Raw genomic sequence first — 20,973 nt, 5'->3', positions numbered from 1 at the left:
ATATAATTGAATCTTTACAGAGAGAAAGAGAGAGGGATAGAGAGTTAGAAACATCAATCAGCTGCCTCTTGCACACCCCCCACCGGGGATGTGCCTGCAACCAAGGCACATGCCCTTGAAGGGAATCGAACCTGGGACCCTTCAGTCTGTAGGCCAACACTCTATCCACTGAGCCAAACCGGTTTCAGCCTATGAGATACTTTTTTTTTTTTTTTTTTTTTAGCTTCTTTGTGGTTTATTCTCTATTATTTTTTAAAATATATTTTATTGATTTTTTTTGCCCCCCTCCCTCCCTCCCATACATACCCTCCCTCCCAGAGTTTTATGTCCATTGGTTGTACTTATATGCATGTACACAAGTCCTTCGGTTGATCTATTATCTCCCCTAGATCTTCCCTATGAGATTCTTTTTTTAAAAAAATATATATATATATTTTATTGATTTTGTACAGAGAGGAAGGGAGAGAGATAGAGAGTTAGAAACATCGATGAGAGAGAGTCATCGATCAGCTGCCTCTTGCACACCCTCTACTGGGGATGTGCCCGCAACCAAGGCACATGCCCTTGACCGGAATCGAACCCGGGACCCTTCAGTCCCCAAGCTGACGCTCTATCCATTGAGCCAAACCGGTCCCGGCCCTATGAGATACTTTTAAATAAACTGTAATATGGCAATTGAGCTGAGCTTTAAGCATTTTAATTATGTTTTCCCTGGATTATTTGTTCAAAGTTGACAATTTGAAAAGTAAAGAAAAGCACACACACAAAAAAGCACATGTACTGGTAATTTCCCTACCAGGAGAGAACCATTATTAATATTTTAGTATATTCTTTCTTACATGCTTTTCATTTTTCCTTTAAAGTAGACTAAAGCATCTGGCCAGTGTGGCTCAGTGGTTGAGCACCGACCAATGAACAAAAAGGCCCTTGGTTCGATTCCCAGTTGGGGCACATGCCTTGGTTATGGGCTTGAACCCCAGTAGGGGGCATATGGAAGATGGCTGATGGATATTTCCTTCTCATTGATGTTTCTATCTCTCTATCCCTCTCTCTCTATCAAATCAATAAACACATGTATTTAAAAAGAAATAAATAAAGTAGCCTAAAGCAATACATACATGCATGTGGCAAAAAATTGAAACAATAGAGAAATGCACAGAACTGAAAAAGGTTGTCAATCAAGTTCACTGTCATCAATTCAATGCCAAGAGGACACCCAAATGTGGGGTGCAGTGAAGAGAGACTTTATTCAAGTGAAGCAGCTGAGGTGTTACAGTACCTGTTACAGTCCACGCAAGGGAAATGTGGCTGAAAGTGTCCTCTGCTGGACTCAGGGGAAGCTGACTTACATAGAGAGAGGTTCCTGCCCATAGTTCAATTGGCATTTCTATGCAAATGAGGATTCCGAATCCAAACTGTTTGATTGGTCTCAATAGCACTGTTGTGATGGATGAGAATTGCCCATTCTGAGTGACAATTATTGAGTTGCTCAGATTAGTCTGTAAAGATGAAAATGAGGGTATAACTGCATAGCTCCAATTGAAATGGGAAGGTCTGAGTCTCATGGGTCCAAATGTAATACCAGGAGCTATTTATTTTTAAAATATATTTCTATTGATTTCAGAGAGGAAAGGAGAGGACGAGAGAAACAGAGACATCAATGATGAGAGGGAATCATTGATTGGCTGCCTCCTGCATGTTGAACTGAGCCTGCAACCAAGGCATGTGCCCTTGACTGGAATCGAACCTGGGATCCTTCAGACCACAGGCCGACGCTCTATCCACTGAGCCAAACTGGCTAGGGCCAGGAGCTATTTTATAAGGCTCAGCTCAGATGGCAGGAACACAGTGCCAGAGGCTTAGCAGCCCAGTCTGCAGCTTTTCCCTGAAATGTGCATGAAAGGCCCCTATAAACAACAGCTAGCTACTAGACCCTGGTTATAAATTTGGGCCCAGTTAACCCTTATGGTTCTCCTTATGAGTTCTTTTTTTATTTTTTACCTTTTCTTACAACTTTTTAATGAGTGCCCATTGCATGGAATAAAGTCCAAATTCTAGAGCAGTGTAAATGTGGCTCTTTAAGAACTGACAGACATTTTCTACAATTCCTTACATGCACAATACATTCCAACCTTACTAAATTAATTTAAAAATTTGAATTTACCATGGTGTTTTATCTATCTTGTTTTGTATATAAGCTGTTCTCTAAGCCTAAAATATACTTTCATTGAAGATTTCTTATCTTATCTCAGTTCAATTAATGTATCCTCAGGCTATTACATTTATTAAACACTATTAAAAACTACCTTACAGCCAAATCGGTTTGGCTCAGTGGATAGAGCACATGTGTCAAACACAAGGCCCACGGGCCAAATCCGTCCCGCCAGGCCTTGCAATGTGGCCCGCACTGCGCTGTCATCACTGCACTCCGCTGCGTTTCCATCACAATGACAGTTTATGACTGTTCAGTAAACCATTCGGCCCGCGATTTAGGCTGGATTTTAGATTTTGGCCTCTTCTCTGATTGAGTTCGACACCCCTAGGATAGAGGGTCAGCCTGCGGACTGAAAGGTCCCAGGTTCGATTCCAGTCAAGGGCATGTACCTTGGTTGGAGGCACATCTCCAGTAGGGGGTGTGCAGGAGGCTGCTGACTGATGTTTCTAACTATCGCTCTCCCTTCCACTCATTAAAAAAAAAAAAAAAAAAAAAATCAATAAAATAGATTTAAAAAAACACAAAAAAAACTACCTTACAGTCATTTTTATTTTTATTTTTTTATTATTATTTTTTTAAATATATTTTTTGATTGATTTTATACAGAGAGGAAGGGAGAGAAATAGGGAGTTAGAAACATCGATGAGAGAGAGTCATCAATCAGCTGCCTCCTGCACACCCCCCACTGGGGATATGCCTGCAACCAAGGCACATGCCCCTGACCGGAATCGAACCCGGGACCCTTCAGTCCCCAAGCCGACTCTCTATCCATTGAGCCAAACCGGTCCCGGCGTTATAGTCATTTTTAAAAGATGCCCATCTTTTTTCTTAAATCGAGTTGCTTGAGGGCAAGGACTATATATAAATCTTCATAATATCTCCCATGCCTTGCTTATTGTATTTGTTCAATTAATGCTGATTGGGTGAGTGAACATTTTTTTTTTCTTTTTGAGAATATTATAAGGTTTTTCCTTTAATTGTTTATTTGAAGATTTCAGAGATTTCTAGACAGGTTGGCTCTTTGTAATTTGCTTTTTTTTACTCAATGTTCATTTCAAGATTTATCCATGTTGATATAAGTGCTTATATTAATATTTGCTTATTTTAATCTCTGTATTACTCCATAAGGAGTCCTTTTAAACAGATAAATTATTCCTTCTCATTCATTCTTGGGGTCAATGACATAAGAGGTTCACTCCCCCAAATGTATGTTGAAATAAATTTCCAAGTTCAAGATGGAGTTGTTCCTAGCCTGTCGGGTATGGCTTAGTTGGTTGAGCGTTGTTAGATGCACGGAAAAGTCTCCTGTTTGATTCCCTTTCAGGGTACACACCCAGATTGTGGTTTCAATCCCAGTCAGGGTGCATGTGGGAAGCAGCCGACAGATGTTTCTCTCTCACTTTCTCCCTTTCGCTTTCTCTCTCTCTCAAATCAATAAAAACATTAAAAAAAGATGGAGTTGCTCCTGCCAGAGTGTCACCTCAGCAAAGTGAAGTTTTCTGTCCTGTAAAAGCTCTGCTTCACAGAAACCCAGTCATCCAATTACGAAGGCCACAGAACTCTGGGCTCTTCTTTGTTCATTCATCTTTATAAAGTCAGATAATCAACCTCAGAAAACCATGCCATGTTTCTGCTTTGCTATTTCTAATGCTATATAAAAGTTGCTCTTGCCTGAAATCCTTCAAGAATGCTTCACTGCCTGTGAGGTCCTGTATTCCTCCTCTGTGCATTGTTTTCCCTTGAATAAGGACATCAAACTCATTACTAAATTGTTTTCGTTTTGTTATTTGACAGGTAACTTATAGGTACTTTATGAATCTCTCTGGAATTCAGAACTAATTCAAAATGATGCATCAGGGGAAAATATACAAAAAACAAAATAATACACCAAATTGCCTTCACATGTACCTATTTCTCTTAAAACGTACACACACACACACACACACACACACACACACATACACACACAATCACATTATCTAGTGTTCTGCACCTCACTTTCCCTAACAGCCCAGAGAAATCTCCCCCGTTCTTAGTAGAGCTGGTCCATTGCCTGCACAACTGATATAATATGATCAGAGGGGATTGCTTCTCCACCTTTTGGGTAAAATCAAGTGTAATAGGTTGGAGACAAGCCATTTCAGAATGAGGGTAATCTGTGGCCCAGATTAGGATGGGCGAGCGAGAAACAAATGGGGTAGGCCAATTTGGTTGGCATGTGTAGAGTATTAGTGAGATGATGGGGTCAGACAATGGGTATTTAGGCCCGTATTTTAGACTTCCTTTACTTTTGCAATGGAGAGTAATAAATTGGACCGGGTGAGATAAAGGGTTGTCTGAGGATGGGCTTGACAGGCTAAGGGAAATTGTCCAGGAGGGAACTGACATTCCAGTCTGGAACTGCGAAGGAATCTGAGGTTGGAAAAACCGCAAGGCTGTCTCTTCGCTCCCAAATAACTCATTTCTTATTCACTAGGCGCTTCTCCTTATTCCTAGGCCCGAGGCTAGGGCAGATGGTTCCCGAGCCCGCCGCCAGCGGAAACCCCTCCTTCCCTCCCTCCCCGCCCTAGCGCAGCGGGAATTCCAAGATATGGGCGGTCCTTCCATTAGGCGCTCCGAGGAGCAGAGATAGGATAGGGCGGCCGCCAATCAGACCTCCCGGGTACCCGGATGTGAAGCAGTGCGCGGTACAAAGGCGAGTTTCCACCCGGCTCTTCCTCAGGTACAGTGGCCAATAAGCATGACTCATGAGGTGAGTGACAGGAAAAAGAACCAGTTACAAACTGGTTCCTCTCACGCATGTGGAAATTCTTCCGCTTAGCCCAACCCACTGCTTGTTGTGATTGGACAGAATTGTGAGGAGCGGTAGAATTGTCTAATTAGAAGCGGGAGCGAGAAAAATCGCAACCAATAGGAAGATTCTCAGTAGTGGGGCGGGGACTAGGCCTTCTCCTCGGCGGCAGAGGAGACTCGGGGGCCATTTTGTGAAGAGACGAAGGCTGAGCGGTCGCAGCCGTGTTGCTGACCTCGATCAGTAGTCGGCTTCTCCACGTAGCACCCGGGAGTAGGAGATTCAGAAGAGTCTCCCTTTTCCCTTCAGGTGAGTAGAGGAGATAGAAGCAGGGGGAGGCGCTGGGTTCCTCGGTGAGCGCGAGGGGATGTGGGAGAGATGACGAGGGAACCCTTCTCTCGTTAACTAGGCCCCCATTTATTCTCTTCAGCAGCGGGGGATGAGGTCCTCTGCGGGAGAGAGGTTTGTAGGCCTCAGCCCTCGTGTAGATTTAACCTGGTGTCCTCTAGGCCACCATCAGCAGCGGAAGTGTTCTTTTTCCTTTCTCTTTCTGTGCTAACGGCTGCTTTCCTTTCATTTTTTACGACCATGAGGTCTCCAAGAGGGATCGTGAAAGGGAAGATCTGAGATGCTCGTTAATATCGTTGAAGTTCGTGTAGTGCTGGTGCCTCTTGTTAAATTTAAAAATAGGGCGGGGTTGGGGGGAAGGATTACCACCAGGTAGACATTTTACCGCGTGTCTCTCAATTCTGGAGCGTGCCGCAGGGCATAAGGATAATAAATATAACAATAGCTTTATTATTTTATAGATTACTTATATTTTTCTCTCTGAGAAAATGGACCACGGAGTATTTACTTTCATTTTTTTTAAAAAGAATGTAATCATATATTAACTACTAATTAAAGCTGACTTTTTATCTGCAGGTTATAAATCACTTGAAATATAAGTTAGTGGAATTTTCCTTGAGGTAGGTATTACTGTCTTTTGGGAAGAAATAGAGGCATAAGAATGTTGGTTGCCAGGGTTAAAGGGAATCAGGAGCAGAACTAGTAAGGAATTTAACCACTAGGTTAAGTCAAGTGGTTTTTATCTAGCTTTAGGGATAACAGGCACTCAGTACTGGATTTGAATCGTTACAAAAACCTAATTACAGCATCCACTAGCAGTAACTGGAGCTTCTCAAACTGCACTTGGGAGAAATATTTAGGAGTGCATTTTTTACTAACACAATGTTCCAAGATGATAAAGTCTAATTTTCAGGATATTCTGGCATTAGTTTTCCAGACCATCTAAACTGGCAAGATTCATAACTACTTACTTTTAAAGCAAGTATCAATGAGCCTACTAATTGCCAGGTCCTGAACTTTATTAAAAATTTTTAAGTTTATAAAAAAGATATTTCTAAGTAGTACCACATTGCCTTATCCAAGAAATCCCTATTTAGGGGATGAGGCGGGCTAGAAGGGGTCATTTAGGGGAAAAGGAACATCTGTAATACTTTAAACACGAGATTAAAAAAAAACACCACAAATTGCTATTTATATGTGTAATTGATTTTAATTTCCATAATAATGTGTTAATCGTATAAACCAGTACTGCAAGGTAAATTTATTCCTTAAGAAACCTACTTGGTAAGGAAGTAAAAGTACTCTTATTCTAGATACCCTTGCATTTGTTGATTCCTCGTCATTGTAGATAATGTAATAGGAATCAAAATCATTTTTTAAGCCTAATTATTTAATACATGGGCTTAAAACTAAAGTTTATTACTGCAGAATTGTTAGAAATGAGTTAAGGGCGGTAATTGCTTAAATTAGTAGGTAAAAATCATTTACCTACTAAAATATTGTTGGCAAATAAATGTCAGGAATTAATATTTAAGAGCAGTTATTTGTGAATTGAAGTCAATTGAAGAGCACTAGATGTGTTAGATCAAAATGTACCAAGATAACAATTATTTGAGTTAATGTTCATCTAGAATGATTTAGCTATAGAATTAATATCTGAACTATTCATTTTTTTTCAAATACGTAGGTATTAGAGCATTTATATATTTGCTAGAGAGGAAGGGTTTACGAAGGGTGACTAAATTGCAGATCTGACCTTTTTGTTTCCTATACTGTTGACACAGGAATGCTTGGTGGTGGTTGCTATTCTTTTGGTAGAGACTTTAAACATTGCTTATATTTTTAATTAGGTCTCTAGAGAGTTTCACATAGCAGGCAACCAACTTTGTTTTGGATGGAGCTCCTGTTAGAAACAAGCAAGCAAGGAATAAGCTCCAAAATAGCTAGTTATTTAAATCTTTTTTTAAAAACATTTTTTATTGATTTTTCACAGAGAGGAAGGAAGAGGGATAGAGAGCTAGAAATGTCAATGAGAGAGAAACATAGACCAGATGCCTCTTGCACACCCCCTACTGGGGATGTGCCCACAACCAAGGTACATGCCCTTGACCGGAATCAAACCTAGGACCTTTTAGTCCACAGACCAAACCGGTTTAGTCCACTGAGCCAAACCGGTTTTGGCTAGTTATTTAAATCTTAAAGATTATTTTAACTGGTGAAATTGTGAGATATTAATTAACTGGAGAGTGTAACAGTTGAAGAAATTTTAGCCTAGGAATTATGAGAACTGGATTTTACATCCCCTACCCCAATGCTATTGTTATCTGTGTCAGGCACGTGAGTTAAATGATTTAGATATTAGTTAAACACATAATGAGTTATAGAAATAAAATTGAAGTCTAATCATTTGTTTCTAGAAGTTTTGAGAAGATACAGAAATAGTTTTACGATTAGAAGCAGTTTTTGTATATCATTAATGTGAACTGCCTTTAATGAAAGTATTTTAGTCTTCTAAGTAATTTTTCTAAGTTTTTATTGATTTAATAGAGGAAGGGAGAGGGATTGAGTGATAGAAACATCAATGATGAAGAATCATTGATGGGCTGCCTCCTGCATGCCCCATACTGGGGATGGAGCCCACAACCTGGGCCTGCGCCCTGAAAAAATAGGTTTTATTTTTTAATCCCATATAATAGGTTTTGGGATTCTGTGTGGATAAAAGCTATTTTTATCCACGCAGATAAAAAAAACCTCCTGGTTCATAGGTCAATGCTCAGCCACTGAGCCATACCTGCCAGGCAAGTAATTTTTTTAGTTGTGGGCTTTTGGGACAACTTTGTATTTGCTCATACTTAATGTGTATACTCATTCATTCTCATTGGGATCAGGGAAGATTATGGTTTTGTACATAATTAGATATACTAGAGCAGTGGTTGGCAAACTGCGGCTCGAGAGCCACATTCGGCTCTGGCCCCTTGAGTGTGGCTCTTCCACAAAATACCACGTGCGCTGTGTGCGATTGAGACGTTGTGGCTCATGCGCAGAAGTCAGTTTCTGGCTCTCAAAAGAAATTTCAATCATCTGTTGATACATGGTTCTGCTGACTAATGAGTTTGCCGACCACTGTACTAGAGAATTGACTGGTGAGAACCAGAAAGACTAGATATAGCATAACTGCTTGTGTTATCTAAGATACTGGAAATGTGGACGCTATAAAGAATAAGGATTACTATTGGGCTGTTTTTTAAAATTCCAAGTATAACTTATAGTTAGATATTTTTTATATAATATCAGGAACACAGTCAAAGCCTTACTGCTTAAACCTGTTGTCAGTACACTGGAAGGATGAGGCATTTTATTTATAAAGAATTTATCTTAACTAGGGGAATAGTGGTTCCTCATTAAATTCTTCACAGTCCCTAACCTTGAGCTGACATCAGAATCAGCAAGACGGCTAGTTAAAACATTGCTAGGCTCTCTAGCCCCAGAGTTTATAATTAAGTCAGACTGGAGTGGGTTCCATCATTTGCATTCCTAATAAGTGCCATGTGATACCAGTTGTCGGACCTCCCTTCGAGAATTACCCCTATAGAAGGGATCCAAACCATTCAGGATTGTCAAAGTACAGTATAATTTAGCGATACTATTTATTACAAAGTGTTGGAATTAGGAGCTAAAATAGTGTTTTTGTGTGTTTTTTTTATGAATGATAGCTACTTAGTTTATAACATCTTGGGAGATATCTTTGAAAGATATCTTAATAGCTTTTTAAGTTTTTTGTCTTTTAAAAAATGTTTTTATTGATTTCAGAGTAAGGGAGAGGGAGAGAAAAGAGAAACATCAGTGAATAGAAACATTAGTGATGATAAGCTGCCTTCTGCAGGACCCCAACTGGGGATTGAGTCTACAATCAATCCAAATACCCCAACCTGGAATTGAACAGTGACCTGGTTCATAGGTCAATACTTAACCATGGAGCCACATTGGCTGGTCAAGATTATGTCTTTTGACACATGTGCAAAAGATTTGTTTAGAGATGAGCCACAAAGTTATTTAACATACCCTGGAAATTTTAAGTACCAGATTCAGGCTATGACTTTAAGAAATAAAAATTGATTATACTTTCCAAACACTGAATCCAAGGAGATAACATGTAAAAGGATGTACATTTTTCTACAGCTTTTTCTGTAGTTTGTGCATTTGTACAAGTTTACACATCAAAACAAGTATTTCAGTAACTTACATGTCATGCCTAAACTGGTCTGCTTTAAAAAAATTTAGTTTAAATTTTAGGTTTACAGTACCTGTCCCATTGCTGTAGTATTCATATATACTTGACTTTGAACACTTTCAAAGTCAGTTTGATGAGAATAAAACATAACTGAATATTGAAATGTGAATGCAACTAGTCCATTCTTATTTCCTCAAAAGACCTACAGTCTTAATTGCAGATTCTGTTTTTGCTGTCATGTTTTTTTATGTTATATATAAGATTCTTTGAATTAGCTATATATACTTATAAATTAGTGACCACTAATTATAGACCACTGAAACAAACTTAAGGACCATAATTTTTCACCTGTTTTTATGGCATTAAGTATTCAGTAGCCATAATCTTTTCCTTCATCTTTGGTTTTTCATTCTGTCAGTGAATAAATAATGTGTTCCTTGTTTAAAGCATCTTTTCTTACTGTAGAACTTACCAGGTCTTGTGATTTGTTCACTTAATTGGTTTTGAGAATCGATGTTCCTCTCCTACGTATCTTCATGGTAGACCATTCTCCTTCAGTCTATATTACAGATAAAAACTACATGGACTTAAAATTTAAAAACCCATGAATTTGCTTACCTTCCTTAATCTTCCTTCATCCTTGAGATTTGCTCACTTCTTTACCCTCTGTTGGCTTGATATATATATAATTTTGACCAAACTGGTTAAGATAAAAGTTTGAACTTACACCTTTTTTGAGACCCTTAAGGGAATACATGCACTTATTTTGATAATTCTAGTTATCTACTAATGTTGAAGAATTGTGAAGAGAATCACTGCTAGAAGTGATTTCTTAGAGGCTCTCCCCATCCCAGTGGAATGTTATGCTTTACCAAAATGTGTTAGAAGCAATGGACAGATGTTTCTGTCTTGGGGGTTTAGGGCACAACATTTCTGAGGAACTCTGACTCAATCTGTCCCTTCTCCTTTCACAGGGCAGCAAGGCGAACCCCATCCCTACTCACTGGAGCTCAGCTTTGATTTTTAACCTCCCTTCCCCACCCTTCCAGAACACACACATTCCCATTCCAAAACTGATTTTATAAAGAGCATTTTAAAAATAACGATGCAACTTGGTGTGCACTACAGCAAATTTACAGGTTTTTTTTTTTTAATTGTTTCCAAATTCGGGACTTGGATTTAAGATGTAATTTTTAAAATTTCTATTTCTATTTTTTTTCTGCAGCAGTTGGGTTAGAGGAGGAGGAGCCTTTTAGCCTCTCAGAAACTGACCTCTCTATTTCCTCGTGTATTTTTAAGATTGATTGATGATGTGGAAAGGGCTTTGCTTGTCTGTTATTGAGAACTTTACCCTTGCGGTTTTTATGGAAACTGCTTTTGGAAAGAGAAAAGAAATGAACTTTACTGACTTGACATTTTTGCACCTCCCGTTTTTCTAATCTGGGCTATTTTTATTTTTGTTTTTTTACAGTGAGATTTTTTTGATCTTCAGCTACAGTAAGTTATTCCATTTTTTTTTACATTTTTCCTGACTTTCCGCTGATTTCCTTTTTATTGTTGTTACTAGTTACTATTATTTATTATTATTATACTTAATGATGGTGATGATAATGATGATAATGACTGATGATTTTTAACCGGATTAAAATGGAGTTTTTCTGAATGTTCATAAGATTTCTCCTGCCTCCTAATTGACTTTGGAGTTTTCCATCTTGGGAGAGAAAGCGAAGGCATTAGCATTTTTAAGTGGATTGATCACATAAACCTTTTCTCTCCCAACCCCCCCTTGCCCTCATCCCTTCCCCCACGCTCGAAAGAACTGGCTGTTAAGTCTGTGACGTTATTTTTCCTGATCTATAACTTAATTGTTTTAGAGCATCTCTGGACGTCTGTATTTTTAATTTTTTTATTTTTATTTTTTTTATTTTTAAATCTTTCATTTGTTAAATTTTTAAACTGTGCTGCAATAAAATGTGTGTGGTACTATTTAACACCTATGATGGTGATGGCATTTTCCCAGAAAGCCATCTTCCTCCTGTTCCCCTTGAAATCCCATCCTGCTTTTCCTGTACACTACCCCTCACAAACCACAAGCTGCAGCAACATGGATGCCCAGCCTGGAGCAACGGCAGCCAGGATGACCTGGAGCCAGGGGGGCCTTCGGAACAGATGCACACCCTTCCTGGGTGATGGTAAGAGGTGTAAGGTCCACTGGTTTCATTGTGAAGACTAGGAAATACACCAGTCCAAGTTTAGTTGATGGAGGTATAGGTGATACTTCTGGAAATGTTAGGTTAATCCTTTTGTTTGTTTCAAGAGATGTTTCCAAGGGAGGCCACTTAAATTTTTTGTAAACTAATGGAATTAGAAGTATCTACCGTATTTTTCGGACCATAAGACGCTCCGGACCATAAGACGCACCAGTTTTTAGAGAAGGGAAATGAAGAAAAAAAGATTCTGAAACAAATAGTGTCCTAAAATATTTTATGTGCATTAAAACCCAACATCACAGTCATAAACACATGTAATCAACCCTGTAAAGTAAACAGCATTTAGAACCATTTTAGAGCCGGGCAAGTAAAAAAACTTTTTTTTTAAAGTATATGTGTAGGCTATATTTGGACCATAAGACGCAGGGACTTTTCCCCCCCACTTCTGGGGGGGGAAAAGTGCGTCTTATGGTCCGAAAAATACGGTAGTTAACTTAGGCTTACTGGGAATTTTTTTTTTAAAATATATTTTATTGATTTTGTACAGAGAGGAAGGGAGAAAGATAGAGAGCTAGAAACATGGATGAGAGAGAGTCATCGACCAGCTGCCTCTTGCACACCCCCTACTGGGGATATGCCCGCAACCAAGGTACATGCCCTTGACCGGAATCGAACCTGGGACCTTTCAGTCCCCAAGCCGACGCTCTATCCATTAAGCCAAACCGGTCTCGGTGGGAATTTTTGATAAATGAAAAAAGCTGAAGTTTAAATATACTTTAGAATGAAAGGGCTTTTAAAAATACATATTTTTACCTGGGGATTGAGCCTGCATCCTGGGTATGTGCCCTTGACCAGAATTGAACTCTAGGCACCTTCAGTCCACAGGCCAACCAACCCTTTATCCACTGAGCCAAACCAGCTAGGATATCTTTTTTTTTAATAAACTTTTTTTTTTTTTTTTTTTTAGAGGAGAGAGAAATAGCAATTTGATGAATTTGTTGTTCCACTTATTTATGCATTCATTGGTTGCTTTTTATATGTGCCCTGATTAGCGATGGGAACTCCCATATCTTTGACAGATTGGGCGATGCTCCAACCAACTGAACTACCCAGCCAAGGCTAAAATGGCTTGTTTTAATAATTAGCAACAAAGCAGTTTTCTTTTTATTGCAAAGTAGTGAAAATTTTCTGACATTTGGAGTCATCTTCCTTGGGTTTGTGACAGCAATTTTGTGTTGTATTCTATTAACTTTTAATTAAAATTTAACATGAATCAAACCACAAGCTTGCTGTAATATTAAAATGCTATCTCATGGGAAGGTTTTTTAAAAAAACAAAGGGTAGGAAGGCTTTTTAACCTTTAAACGGGGAAATCTGTTTAATCTTTGTATCCAAATTAGAGAAAATCAAGGGTTGACCTCTTTTTCAATGATGATTTATGGCCTAGTTAGATGTTGGGAAAGAAAGTATTCTCAAGGGTAATAAGGAAGGAATGAATCTGCTCTATTCACAGGAATAATACAGAGATTAATAAGGATATAAATAGCCAAAGAATTTTTAAAAGTTTGCAACCTGTAATATTTTACCAACAGTGCAATATTTTGATAACTAATTGTAATAGTTTTGTGCTGGGGCAAAAAGGATGCTTTTTAAAGGTATATTCATTGCTGTGTTAGGATAAATCACATGCTAGACCCCTTCCCTTACTTGTACTGGAAATGGTAAAGTCTAGTTAAAGTGAACACTAAAGGTAGCCTTAAAGGAAAACAGAATGGAAAAAGGTTAAATAATGTCATAAGGTTATCTAGAAAATGAATGGAAGATTTTCTTTCTCTAAGATCAAGTTTTATTAATGCTCTTTATTCTATGAAATCTATTTCTACTATGTTCTCTTATTGTCATTGTATGGCTGCTGTTCACTAGAGGTTCAGTTAAATTTATTCCTTACTAATTTTACAATCCATTATTTTATGGATCGTGTTCTGGTTTTGAGGAAACAAGTTATACTTCAGGGACTCAGCCTAGGGAGGTAGACATAAATGAAAATATGTCATGTAATTAGAGGTAAGTACAGAACCTAAAGAAGCATGCAAAAATGGGTACCTAATTAAGTAGTCAGGAAATGCTTCTAAGAGAAAGGGAGTTGAAATTAATTTTAGAGGAGGCCAGATGGTAAACATTTTAATGCTGTGCCAAGGAGTTTGTATTTTATCCAGAAACTAGTGGTGAGCTCCTGAAATACTTTAAACTGGGCAGCGATGTTAGATTTACCTTAGAAATGATTTAGAAGATAAGGAAGATATTAAACCACAAGGAATAAGAATGGCTTGACCTGGTCAAAGGCAATGGTATTGGGATTAGAGAGGAGGTAAATTTAGGAGCATCTAGTGATAGTTGTGATATGAAGAATGAGAGGGATTTGGAGTGACCTCTAGGATTCTAGCTTCTGGGATGAGGATAGTTAAACATTAAAAGGATTAGGGATTGAGAGTAGCAGAAAGAATAATTTAAACATAGATCTTTGAGATGCTGTGGAACATTCAAGTGGGTATTTTATTCATTAAACATTTGGATAATTCTGAAAATCACCTCTAGGCATATAGAGATGAACAAAACAACTGTTTGAGGTATTATAGACTACTAAGAGTCTGGATGTGGACCTCAAGTCTAATTAGTATATTAAGCTTTTATTACTATAGATTGAGAGAAATAAAGTAAACATATAGCAATTTTGCAATCTAGATCCATGAAATGAAAAAACAGGATGAGAAGGTAAGGGGACTAAGTTTACAATGTGGAAGTATGAGCCTGATGCTAGTGAAATTTATGTCTGTACATGGATTATCATATCTGAAAGAAGATAATTGGGAGTAATTGGAAACTAGGCCTTAAAGCAAGAAATACTACTGGAGAACAGAATAGTCACTAAGAATGCATAGGATAAGCCTTAGCTAGTTTGACATTGGACTGAAAGGCCTGGGTTTCATTCTGGTCAAGGGCATGTGCCCGGGTTGTGGGCTCTATTCCCAATATTCCCAATAGTGATTCTCTCATTTTAGATGTTTCTATATCCCTCTGCCTTCCTCTGGAATTAATAAAAATATATTTTAAAAAAAGGAATGCAAAGGATAGATAAAATTCGGAAAGTATACCACTACTAACCATAGAATACAGGTCCTTTTTGGGTCATGTTTAAGATCTTGAAGTAGAACCTGAATTTCTTTCTTTTGGATGTAATTATCTGGAGGTTTAATGTGTTCACCACTGTTAACTTTCTTGTGTTACATACTCTTCATCATAACCTTCTGTAAATATTCATATTTTACTTTTTAAAAATATATATATATTTTATTTTAGAGAGGAAAACGGGCAGAGAGAAAGAAACATCAATGATAAGAGAGAATCATTGATTGGCTGCCTCCTGCACATTTCCTACTGGGGATCGAGCCCGCAACCTGGGCATGTGCCCTTTCCCAGAACCTGGGACCTTTCAGTCCACATACTGACACTATCCACTGAGCCAAACCAACTAGGGCACAATATTCATATTTTAGAGATGAGAATATTGAAGCACATAATTTAAATAATTGTCTAATAAATAGAGAAACATGAATTCAACCCAGATAGTTAACCCTGAAGATTTCTATTAAAAATTACATATATATAATTTTTTATATATTATATATTAATATATATATGATTTTAGGGGGGGGGGGAATGAAGGGAGAGGTGAGGGAGAAAGAACCCGAAGCCTGAGTATTTGCCCTTATGGAACCAAGCCCACCACCTTCTGTGTAGGAGATGATGCCCCAACCAATTGAGCCACACTGTCCAGGGCGATTTCAATCTTAATCATACTAAACTGACTACTTAATATGTTAAGTATACAGTAAAAAAAAAAAAAAATGCTTTGGACTTTAAAATGATTTTAAAGGGATTTAAAATATTTTTGTATATTTTCATTCATAACATTTTAAGTGGCATGAAGAAATGATAAGGGTTATTTAGGTAGATGAGGGTTAATTTTGTTTGTTTGTTTGTTTGTTTGTTTTTTCATGGTAAAGACTGCTTTATTGGTGGCAGTTAGTACAAGTCAATAAATATTGACCCCAAAGAACTCAGTTACTGTTAGCTTACTGGTCCATAGAGAGCTGAATGAAATTGAACCAGCTGGTTGCTGGGAGGATAACTGACAACCCTGCTTTTTGGGAAATGAAGCCATAGCCAGCTGATATGTGGCATAAATTGTTCCACCAACTGTAGGAATCATGGTAGCTCTATACAGGAGGACAGCAGCAACCCCACCTTTTAGATGCACTGGAATTCCATTGTCCTCCTGAAATAGCTTGTTTCTCTTGAACTTTATTTTCAAACTGCCTGCGTGAAGCAGTACTTAATGGTCCCCTGGGAAATCTGACGAAGAGCCAGCAGGTTCTGCAGCATGTTGGCTCAGTTCTGTAATGAGGCTTTGTAGTACAGTGGTGCCTCACACAACGATGTATAACTATAGAATCTAGATGTGACAGCATTCTTTATAGACATAAACACATTTTAAACTTGTGTTTTTTCTTCCAGTTAAAAATAAACTTATTTTTGGATCTCAGAAGCAACCCCAAAGGGATGTTGCTAAATCAGTGGTCATCTTTTTTGTGCATAGGCACCTAGTGAATCTCTGAGGGGTTCAGGTTATACCCCCATAACAGGGTATGATTCAGTAAGATGATGGCTTAACCTAGAGAATGACCCCAGGATGACTCCATGGAGGCAACTATGTATTTATGGGGTGGTTAGGTTTTTTTTTTAGAAGTGTTACTGAAGATAACATTGAGTTTGACCCCTAAGTTTGTATGAATAAAATTGGTAAAAGTCAACTTCCCAAATCCTGGGAGAATTGCAGAGTGGAAAAGGTTTGGACTTTGGAATGAGAGCTGGATTCACAACTGTATTCTAGCACTAGCATTATGACCCTGATTAAGTTATCAAACCACTCTGATCATGAACAGTCCTCATCTGCAGTTTTAACCATATTTGCACACTTCTGATACACTCATTCAATGGCATGACTGAGTGTGGTTGCCTGTCCAGGAAAGGTCTGGTGAGGGAGGCAATTGGGAAGTAGTAGTTCCTTGATTCTGGGTATGCTGTTCAAGGAAGCCTATATCCCGGCCCTGAGGCTGTAAACTGAAATGGGAAGGGAAGTGCTCAACTGGGGATCCTATTAGTGTTGGGTTCCTCCTCCAGATCACTGTGGTGGGGGAGCTGAAGCATGGATGCACAGTGCGTTCCCTGGCTTGCTACTCACCCAGTAACATTGGCCTGTACTGTGTAGTGCATTTCAGCTTGTGCATGCCACCTGATGTGTAGGTCATTGTGGCCCCCCATTCCAACTAAGTCCTATCTGACTAGGGCTGGACTTTTCTTTTGAATGACACACCCATCTATATAATTACTTACCCAGTTAAACTCTTCAATGTTAATGTTAATTTAAAAGTCCAAAACTGTGACTTGTGCTATTCTTCCTTTAGATCAATTTCTTCTGCAGTGTTTTTGTTTACTGAGTTCCAGTTTTCATGTTATTTAGGCCAGACTTGGTTAACCTTCACTTTTCTCTGATGCCTCACCTTTGGCCCTGTGGAAAATCTCGTCAGCTTTCCTTTAAAATAAAACAAGAATTCACCATCCAGAACTGCCATCGCTTGTTCCAGTTTCAAGCCACCATGGTCTCTTGTGCATTTTGCAATAGATTTGTTTCTTTAGCTCCTCCCCATCAGTGTGTGGTAGATTAATCCTGTCAAAATGTAATGCTGGAAGTTACATTTGTAATTTGTGCTGTACAACTGAAACTAATAATGTTGAATGCCAACTGTACTTGGAAAAAAAGAAAAGAAAAAATGTAATACTTGAAAATGTATTGCTTTAATCCTAATAGCTGCCTATTTTGCCTTAAAGCCAAATTTTTCATTGTGATTTACAAGACACCTCCTCCTCTACTGCTAAGTATATTCTGCTCCAACCACACTGGCCCCTTTAATGTGTCTTGAACACATTAGATGTTCTTACCTCAAAGCCTTTTTTTGGGATTTCCTTCCCCCAGACATTCATAAGGTTAGGTTCTCCAATTTAGGTTCTTACTCAAGCTGCCACTCAGTGATATTTTCTCTTAATAGCCCTAAAGCTTCCCACCCCCACTGCCAATACTCCAGCACTTTTAATAGCTCTATTATAGAATTTTATTTTCTATGTAAAGACTTAGAGAAAGGTCTGGAAAGATACATATAAGAAAACATTGATTACCTTTACACAAGAGAGAGGGACTTAGGAACATGGAAGGAAACTTTTGCTCTATGTGCTTAAAGACTATTATAATGAGCAATACATTTTTCCTCTAATTAAAAAACCAACTAGATATATTTCAACTCTTCTAGAACTTCATCTGGGTATAAATAGTATAAATACAGCCTGTGTCATATGGGCAGCAGTTTTTATAGTTAACAACTTTAAAATAGGTTTGGCTGTGATTAAATGAGTCAGGTTAACATTTGAGGGCAGAGGCTGCTATGTTGCCTGTGATGGGGCTGTAATAAAAATTTGAAAGAACCTACCCAGTTTGTGTGGCTCAGTAGTTGAGCCTTGACCCATGCATGAAGCAGTCACCAGTTCATCGCTAGCTGGTTTGGCTCAGTGGATAGGTTGGGGGCCTGTGGAATGAAGGGTCCCCGGTTCAATTCTGGTCAAGAGTACATTTTCCAAGTTGCGGGCTTGGTTCCCAGTAGGGTAGGAAGTGTGCAGGAGGCAGCTAATTGATGTTTCATCAGTGTTTTTATCTCCTCCCTTTTTCTCTCTAAAAACCTATAAAAACATTTAAAAATTATGTTTTCTAGTGAGAAGCATTCAGCTTTTTTTTTTTTAAGAGTTAGCCATAACAGGTTAGAAGGACATTAGACTTTTTCTTTCTAATACACTTCCTATTTCACCATTCTGAAATATTTATCCTGTTTCCCATGTAATTTAACATGACTTGAGTTGATTTTGGAACTGATGTAACTGTCAGTTAATTGAACCGGTCTTAGGCTTTTCTGGCTACTCCAGAATAACGGATAGTTTAGTAGAGTGCAGAATTTTCTACACATAACAATTCATTCCTTATACTAATTCTTTAATATAGTCATATTCACCTATTTCATATTTTGGTGTTAACTTTAAAGTTATTGTTTTATTAAAATTAAAAAGAATGATTAATCAAATGACTTAAAATTGATGTAGGTTTTTAAGAGAAGGTACCCTATCTTTATTTTACCTTTGATCCAAATTTAGTAAGCATACAATATTTTCTAAATATTTGTATATACTTAGAAAATGCAAACCATTTCTGGCTGGTGTGGCTTGATTGGGTGTTTCCTCAACTTTTTAAATAAAATATCTAAACATAGAAAACAGTAGAATGAATTTCTATGTACCTCCACCTAAATTGTACTGTTTGCCTTTTCTTTCCATGTACAATATTTTGCTGTATCATTTCATTGAAATTGCTGATTTAAGATAAATACCTCCTAAATTCTTGAACGTGAATCTAAGTATTATAAAGACACTATTCCCATGACCAGGGATTTATACAGTGACCATTTTGTTCTCATAATTTTTGTAGAATGAAAGTGACCTTTTAGTTTCTAGTCACTATTGATCTTACTGAAGAAATTTTGAATGTTGATTTTAGGGTGTGTGTGTGTGTGTGTGTGTGTGTATTTCTGATAGTTGGTACTTTAAATTCAGGAATTAATTTCTTGTAAATGGCTTAAATGTTCTGAGAGTAAATATTTGTTGAAGGGGAATTTTACTATGTAGAAGCTGCTCTAGTTAAGAATATGAAGGTTCTAAAATGCTGGGTGGTGGTTTCTCTCCCCCCCCCCCCCCCCCACCTTAGTGTGATGTGTTGCCCAGAAACATAACTAACTTTAATAATGTCACAGTTTATTGTGAAGGTTGAGAATGTAGATAGAAATATCTATATTTGTTAGGACTTCAAATAAGTGAGAGAACCTAAATTATTGAACACTATTCAGTAAAAATTTTGGTGCCCTAGAGATGCCACTTTCCTTGATTTTATATACTTCTGAATTTTTGAAAAAAATTTTCCAAAGAAAAATTGGGAAATTTCACAAAAATTTAAACTGAAAAGGTAAATACAAAAATACATATTCCCACACATTGAAGCATTGTCCACCTTAACCAAACTTAATTTAAAAGTAACCTTGAACCTCACAATTCTACAATATTCTGAGATGTCTAATCATCTAGATAACTTGTAAATGCTATGTAACATCTTGAACATCTCTGTTAATATGTTGTCATTAAATTAATTTTTGCTGCTTGTACTCAATTGGATTGATGTACTAAAATGAAATTTATTTAGCCAGTTTCATTTCCATGCACATGTTTTCTATTTACTGTTAATATGTCCACATTCTTTTTTTCAGGTAATTTCTCAAAAGTGAGATTGAGTTAAAGAATATGCAGAGTCTTAAAGGGTTTTGATTAAAAAAAAAAAAAAAAGTTTAGGTGGCTTCTGAAAATATACCAGTACAGTATCAGAAGTAATGTATGAAGGACCATTAAAATTTAAAAATTTCTTTATTTGGTAGGTGAAATGGAAATTTTTTAATCTCCATAAACCTTTATTATTTGTTGATCACCTATTCTTGTCCTTGGCCCAGTTTTTTTTGTGGGAAGTACCAATAATAGTGAATGATGTAGTAGCAGCAGCAGCTGCTGCTACAGCAACACTTGAGATGTGCCAAGCACCATGTCGGTGTTTTCTGTGCGTTCATTTATGCCTCATATCTATCCTATGAGACAAATGATACTCATTTTACAGTCAAAGAATCCTGTTTTTTATAGTATTGGCTTCCCAAAGGGAAGTGGTTGAGCTTGAAAGGGAAATAGGTCTGTGTGACTCCCCCCCCCCCCCCCAAGCTTCTAACCCCTAATCATTAGGATGTATTAATTATCATTTTTACATTATTAAGGACTTGTGTTCAAGTAGATATTGCCAGATATCCATTAGTTCTTTTTATTGGTAGTATATTTTAGTGAGAACATGTCTTGTATTATGTCCTTTTTAGGAACTACTTTTCAAGGTTACTTTTAAATTAAATTTGGTTAAGGTGGACATAGCTTCAAT

At 37.7% G+C, this 20,973-nt stretch overlaps 1 protein-coding gene, 1 long non-coding RNA gene and 1 pseudogene across 17 annotated transcripts in view; 1 reads left to right on the top strand and 2 right to left on the bottom strand.

The window, feature by feature from the left end:
* Window positions 1-5,165: 5,165 nt before the first annotated feature.
* HNRNPC (heterogeneous nuclear ribonucleoprotein C) overlaps window positions 5,166-20,973 on the top strand; it is a 43,886-nt gene continuing 28,078 nt past the window's right edge. For 5 of the 16 annotated variants that reach the window (XM_036448154.2, XM_036448135.2, XM_036448111.2 and 2 more), the window contains exons 1-2: window positions 5,167-5,315; window positions 11,057-11,082. The gene's annotated coding sequence lies outside the window, so the exon portion shown is untranslated. Of the gene's footprint in view, window positions 5,316-5,930; window positions 5,975-10,581; window positions 10,725-11,056; window positions 11,083-11,605; window positions 11,778-20,973 lie in introns of those variants that run through there. The other 11 variants (XM_036448142.2, XM_045584137.1, XM_036448090.2 and 8 more) reach the window with 8 other exon arrangements.
* LOC123652669 lies at window positions 5,185-10,693 on the bottom strand. The gene is made up of 3 exons (XR_006742124.1): window positions 10,558-10,693; window positions 8,922-8,925; window positions 5,185-5,309 (listed from the first exon to the last, which is right to left on the bottom strand). It is a non-coding gene; the product is annotated as an uncharacterized LOC123652669 (long non-coding RNA).
* On the bottom strand, window positions 15,844-16,253 carry LOC118724629 (annotated as a pseudogene).

The sequence above is a fragment of the Pipistrellus kuhlii genome, unplaced genomic scaffold (assembly GCF_014108245.1).
Source record: "Pipistrellus kuhlii isolate mPipKuh1 unplaced genomic scaffold, mPipKuh1.p scaffold_m20_p_1, whole genome shotgun sequence".
NCBI lineage: Eukaryota > Metazoa > Chordata > Mammalia > Chiroptera > Vespertilionidae > Pipistrellus > Pipistrellus kuhlii.
This window is presented reverse-complemented; position numbering and strand designations above follow the sequence as displayed.